Here is a 6821-nt window from a genome sequence, read left to right as displayed (position 1 = left end):
GACCTCACTTGTGCTTAACAAGTGCCACCAAGTGCTCCCGTGGTGGGAGCAGCCCCAGGGCTGGGCCAGGAGTGGCTGTAGGGTATTGCTGGAATGGTGCTGGCCATGGGGATGGATCCTGGGGTGCCATCAGTGCCCCTCCTCACCTGGGGATGGACCCTGGGCTGCTGTCTGTGCCGGCCGTGCCGAATCCTGCCATCTGGCCACTGGTAGATCCACAGTTGGAGGGAACCCTGGAATGTTTTGTGGTCGAGGCGTTAAACTTGTGACATCTGCAGACAGAGCGAGTGACTCCCTAAAGTCGCCTTTTCTCCCTGGCAGGGGTTCCAGCCGTGGTCCTTTGCCTCAGGATCGCTGTGTCACTGTCCAATGTGTCACCCGGTCACACGTGTCCAAAAGTTATTTTTTGTAGGGTTCATCCCGGCATCCTTCTGGAAGTTTGTTTGGCCACAGAAATGGTTTTCCGGGAGTTAAATGGGTTTCTGGAAGTTGTCAGTCAAATTATTTCAAGATGCTCTTGGTCCTCAATGATTTTCACTTATTCACGTATGAATTCTTGTCCTAAAAAATGCTCAACGTGAAATACCAGATAGTCATCTGCTGTACAAATTCCAGCTACAAATACTGGTGTTCTACTAGTCTTAAAGTTCACTCGGGTGAAATTCCAAGCTCAAGCTTGAGGCCTTTTGTTTTTCTACACTTTCTTCATATCTTGTCCTGTTCTGATATTTTCCCTGATTTTTGAACTGAGGGTTTAGAACCTTTCTCGAAGCACTTTTATAACCAAGAAATCACAAGCTCAGATTATGTATGTCGGACCTGTAAATTCAGTTTTCAGAGGAGGTTGTTTCTAAATGGCCATCGTGGTCTCTGCTCAGGCCAGGCTGATGCCCTGTCCCTCTCAGTGCCGTGGGCTTTTGTGGCTGCTACTGGCAGGTTGAAAAAATCAAAGGGAAAGATTCCTGTCTTTTTCTACCCAAAGATGGTACTTTAGGTTGATGCTGGGTGTCAGGATATCATTTTTATTTTGGCACATGTTTGAAATCCAACTTCACTTAGCCAATTCACTCCTGGTTTTTGTACAGTATCATGGTTAGAGCTTGAGCTCGTTGATGCTTTCTGCTGGTAGAAGATTTTGTACTTTGTGTAGTTGAGGTATGAGCGAGATGGATACAGGATCCTACATTTTACCTCCCAAGCAGAGTCTTAAGAATCCTGATCTGTGTGACACTAAAACCCAAACTGTTGTCCCTGACTAGGCAAAGGTGCATGTGGAGGGGAAGGAATTGTGAGCGAGAGGTTTGTGAGGGGAAAATATCAAAGCATCAGTTTGGCAGAAATGAGGGTGTTGGGGAGACTCCATCCATCTTTCCACCCCACGTGCCCTGGCCTTTCAAATCCTGTCTGAGGTCCCCCCTCACCTGCCACGGGTCGTTACTGTAGGGTTCTTTTCAAACAAAGCAGTTCCACTGTTTAAAACTTGGAGTGACTTTTATTTTTTTTTTAAGCAAGACAGTCCTCAGAAAGTGCCTTTTTAGAAGATGGTGCTGTAGATTTTTATTTTCCAGTTGTACGTGGCTGCAAATTTAAGATAAATTATTGAAAAATGCCAAGTGTTTGATAGTATCTTTTAGGTACTTTCAAGCATCAGCTTCTCTGAGTCAGGACCAAGAATAACCAGGAAGGTGTTTTCCTTTGGAGGGAGAGGCATTGAGGAGCGATCACCAAATTCAGCTGGTAGGCTGGGCTTGGGCTGGGTTTGGTCAATGTGATTTGCCTCTTCATATTGAGGGGGTTTGGGGTTTGGGGTGTGGGAGAAGCTCTAGGGATGTGGTTAGTGTCCAAAGGAATCCAAAGCTACTGGAGGATGTCATCTCTTAGGGGTAGAGACATCCCAAAGGTCGAGACAAACTGAGAGGTGTCTTAGGAGGATGTCTTAAGGATGGCTCAGGAGATGGTGGGTCCTCACATGGCTTGTGTGTGTCCAGGAGGGATGTCATGGATCACTGGGCCCTTCTGATCCCCAGCTGGGAGTTGGGTGCTCTGGATGGGAGCGGATTGGGGGGTGGGGAGTGCCATGGAGGGAGTGGGTTCTGGTGAGTTTGGTGAGCGTTCCTCCAGTCAGGAAAAGCTGTAGACTAGACTATTAAACACTGCACCTCAGTAACCTTGTAATGCTGCATAAAGTAATAATAATAGCAAAGTTGTGCTTTGATGACACTGTAATGTGCTTGCACATGCCTGCAAAAAAACACACACTTCCCTTTCCTTTGGTCTGAGTAGCAGTTATGGGAATTTTCTTTTATGATGAGCCTCGTCCTTTCTTGTGATATTTATTGGTGGTCTGTGTGCAGCTCATAGGTCCGTGTGTCTGCTCTGTGTGTTGCTTTTAACACTTTATTTTGAGGCGGGAGAAGTTTCTGAATGTTTTTGGTTTTCTTCTCCGAATTCAGCTTAACCAGTCGTGTTTGAGAGGAGCCAATAAACCCGCTCGCCACAGACAGAGGCTTCATTGGTACCTTGTTTCTTTACAACTAAAATGATTTTGTGCATTTTATTACTGTTTATAACGTCGGGCATTTAAGATGTGGAATAACTTGACATCAGTCAGGGTAGGTTTGAATATCAGGAGCTTAAGCACAGAACTCGCCGAGTAATTCCAAGTGGTATCTCTGCAGGAATGTGTACGTGTCCAGACCTTTTCTGGGAGCAAGCAGAGCTGGACATCATCAATGAAATCTGTAGGGTCCAGAGTGCCAGCGTGGGGCAGTGCCCCTGCTGAGTGCTCTCACCTCCTTGGTGAGGGGGCACTGCCCGAGGTGCAGCCCCTGCTCCGCTCCCCAGGCACAAGTTGACTCTTTTTGCTCTGTAATTTCTTCTGATTCAACTTGGAGACGTGAGTCTCTTGTGGTTTGTTACCAACTTTCTTGTCTTATTACAGTGCCCAATGCCACTGTGTTGGTATTTAAGCTTGCCATGATGTTCAATTGTTTTATATTCCCAATTTCTTAGTGTTACTAGAGTAGGGTTTAGAAAGCATTTTTCAGTCTAAGTTCTGAGCCAAAACTGTGTCTCCTGTCCTTTTTAGTAGTAGCTGTTTTTATCTTTTAGACTAAAAAGGGCCAAAAATCTTGCACCATCAGCTTGTTTGCAGCAATATTCTCCATCTCCTCCCTCGCCTGTGAACCGGTTTGTTTCTCTCTACATTTAGCTAAAACTGGAGCTGTTGAGATTTAGAAGGAGGTTGCTGCCTTTTCTTTCTATCAAAAGGAATGACAGAAGAACCTGACAAAGCAGGTTTCTGTTGGACATAAATCTCTTGCCTTGGTGTCAATGAGCTGCCGCACACGAGGTTTAATTCCAGCAGAAATGTTCCTGTTTCAGTCATTTGAGGGTGTATGATGATGTAAAGTATCCAAATTAAATAGGAGCTAATAAACCACTGAAAAGAGACACTACTAAAATACTTCAAATTAAAAAAACACAACCAAACAGCAAATCAGAACACCCCAAGGAGCAGCTGTGGGGTGGACAGGCAAGGCCTTGTCAGGGAGATGGAGAACCTGTGGGACATTGAGGTCCTGCAGCTCTGCAAGAGGAAGAAAAGTGTTGGAAAGAGGCAGCAAGAACAGACTCAAAGTAACAGAGCCCAGTAGAAGTTATTCAAACTGCTTTAAAAATCATCAGGTGGGAGAATCTAAATGGAATGTTGAAGCTGATGAAGAGGCAGCAGAGCCTTCTTTGCTTCCTGTAGTAAAGAAGAAAAGCAAAACTTGACAGCTGATGTTTTCCTTCAGTACCTTTCAGTACTTGAAGGGGCCTTTGGTAACGATTAGGATGAACTTTTAGCAGGGCCTGTTGCCATAGGACAAGGGGTGATGGTTTTAAGCTGAAGGAGGGTCAGTTCTGATTATATCTAAGATGCTTTTTATCATGAGGGTGGGGAGGCCCTGGCACAGGTTGCCCAGAGAAGCTGTGGCTGCCCCATCCCTGGAAGTGTCCAAGGCCAGATTGGACAGGGCTTGGAGCAACCTGGGATTAGTGGAAGGTGTCCCTGGGTTGGAACTGGATGACATTTAAAAGGTCCTTTCCAACCCAAACTATTTTCTGATTCTGTGATCACATGAGGAGAAAAGCATTTTCTTGTGCATTTTAGCGGTGCCTGTTCTCCTCCAGGCCTGTGCTGTGAGCAGGTGGCAGTGCCTGGAATAGCTGCACCCTGAAATCAAACTCTGGTTTATCCAGACCTTGAAACTCCCTTTGCTTGGATCAAACCGGGTGCAGGTTCCAGTAGATCGGTGCTACCTGAACCAACGGACCCGAGGGGCTCCTGAGCAATATCTGACCCCTCCAGCCAACACAGAACCCTGACAGATTCCTGGTTGCCCTGAGGTGTGTCTGGCTCCCAGGAACAGCAGCAGGCAGGCGTAGAGGTAATTTTGCTGTAGCACTACAGTCGCTCTGCTCCTCCTCAGCTCTTGCCTACCTCCCCATCCCCTGAGCGGGGTCACTCTCCCTCCCCTGCCCGTGTGGAATTAGCCATGCTGAGGATGCTGTAGCTGTGTGGAACACAGGCCAGCTCTGGATGTGAGGGTGGGGCTGTGATGGTGACAAGAGCCTGTAGAAACAAAGGACTGGGTAGGAGGTGGGTGGGTGTTGGGTGAGCTGTGATCAGCTCAAGCCCTTCAGGGACATTGGTGGGGACATCAGCCATGAGCTTGGTGGTCCTGAACTGTTTGTGTTGGACTTGAACTCACTGAGAGCAAGCATGTGCCTTTTTCTGACCAGGAACAGAGCTGGAAAAACCTGTGTTTGCATTGGTAGGATGGTTAGTGTTTTTCTGGAACTGTTTTTAAAGCTAGAAGTGCTTGGTCAGAATGGAGTTGGTTTTGTGTTTGAATTATTTAATCAAAGCGAGCCCTGAATTATTTGTGAATTAGAACTACCCAGAGAGGAGGAGCTTTTAAAATAAGTGGTTTCTGAAGAACAATGTCATCAAATAAACCTACTTCCTGGTAGACTTGCAATTTTTTTAAGATAAAATTTAACCTTGATGTGTTTATCTGATGAGAATCATTAATTCTGCCTTTCTTTGAATGTTGCCTGTCCAGTGATGTCCTCACTCTTTACTGTGCTCCTGCAGCTTTCCACACACTCCATTGCTTCTCCCCTCTCAGGGATGTGGGGAATGTTGTCCAGTGAATGTCGGGGAGCAGTACAGAGCTCTGATTCAGTGGGAATGTGGAGGTGAGGGTTAAACATCACAGATAATTCCTCAAGAAGCAGTTTGCCAACATCAGGGAACAGAGAATCGTGTGGTCACTTGGGTGTGGAAAGAGAGACAAAGTGGTGTGAGGGGAGGAACAATCCCTCATCCTCTGATACCAGGTACCTGCTTTAGACAGTGTGCTGTGCAGAATTAGACACCCGTGTCCTTAGATGCCAGTTTGGGCTTAAAGCTGCTAAAAAAAGTGGATTTTCAGACCAAAATGGGAGAGTTTTTCCATCAGGTTCTATTTGATGCAGTTTTGAGGTATTGGTGAGTTGTCCAGCAGGAGCTCCAGTACCAGCTGGCTCTGGAGCGAGTTCCCTCTCTGACCTGGGGGAAACGACTGCCTCGTTTTTCATCTAGAAAATGTTTGTGATGGTTCGTGTCGCCTTACGAGAGTGAGTTACTGGGTGTTCTGGGGTTGAACTGTGTTGTGACAATGGTAACTGCTTGATACCAACCTGTGCACCTCTTGCACGTTTGCATCTTCAGTGAATCTGGTTCTGTTTGGAGCCTGTGCTCTTCCCTCCCATCACAGCTCTGCCCGAGGCCGAAGGCACTTGGGGTCGATCCCGTGACGTTTGACATGTTGCTTTCTTTTCAAATAATCCATTTCTTGTAAAACAGACAGTCAGAAGGCAAGTTTATTTAAATGAAGGGGCTTTTTTCGTTGCTGAGAAGTATACAGGTCTTTCAAACACATCTGGCAGTTGAAAAATTAACACTGTAACACTATCTAGCAACACAAATACATGACTGTGTTGAGTTTAGGGCTGTGCTGGCCCATAAATCATAGGTCCACCATCCATTTACGTACAGGTGTGCAAAAATTAGCTTTTAAAATAGTTACTAATAAAGTTTCCTTATGCTTACACTTGCAGATCTCTTGAATATCTTCAAAACTAGTTTCTTTGATAGAAAAATCCGTGTCTTGCTGGTTAGTGTCCGCTCAGACCTAATAGCAAAGTGATGCCCACTGGAGCAGTGGAGAATTTAAAGGACTTTTGGAAGTTTGGGAACCCGATGGAGTGCCAGCAAAGTGGAAACCTGAGTAGTGCTCTTCAGGTAGTGAGGAGAATTGAACACCCACAAAACTCGGTGAGAGGAAGCAACTTTGCAGTGAAGAATGGCTTCTCCTGGGTACTCAGTTTTGTACATCACTCCCCTCCTGTGGCTGTAGTGTTTAGCTTTCTTTGACTTGACTTCTGTTTTGCAGCGGAATCTTCTGATTTTTGCAGTTTTCGGTGTTGAATCTCACCTTGAGACAACTTCATGTTGTTTTCCTGTAGAAAAAAAAACCTGCTTCTAGCTCGTTGCGTTCGGTGTCTGTTTGCAGGCAGGTGTGAAAAGGGAGCTGCAGCACAGCAGTGGAGCTGGCAGAGCGAGTTTTGGGTCGGAAGTGTTGGGTTTACGGGCACTGGTGTGCGGATCAGCATTCCATGGATGCGGTGACACTTTGGGCTCACAGGGTACAGACCCTCCTGTCTGTTGTTCTTTCCCTCGGTGCGAGCAGTTCAGCTCCCCCAGGTAGCCTCGTGGTGGATAAATGGGG

This window comes from Neopelma chrysocephalum, unplaced genomic scaffold (genome assembly GCF_003984885.1).
Source record: "Neopelma chrysocephalum unplaced genomic scaffold, ASM398488v2 Primary Assembly neopelma1_155, whole genome shotgun sequence".
Classification (NCBI taxonomy): domain Eukaryota; kingdom Metazoa; phylum Chordata; class Aves; order Passeriformes; family Pipridae; genus Neopelma; species Neopelma chrysocephalum.
Note: the sequence above shows the minus strand (reverse complement) of the source record.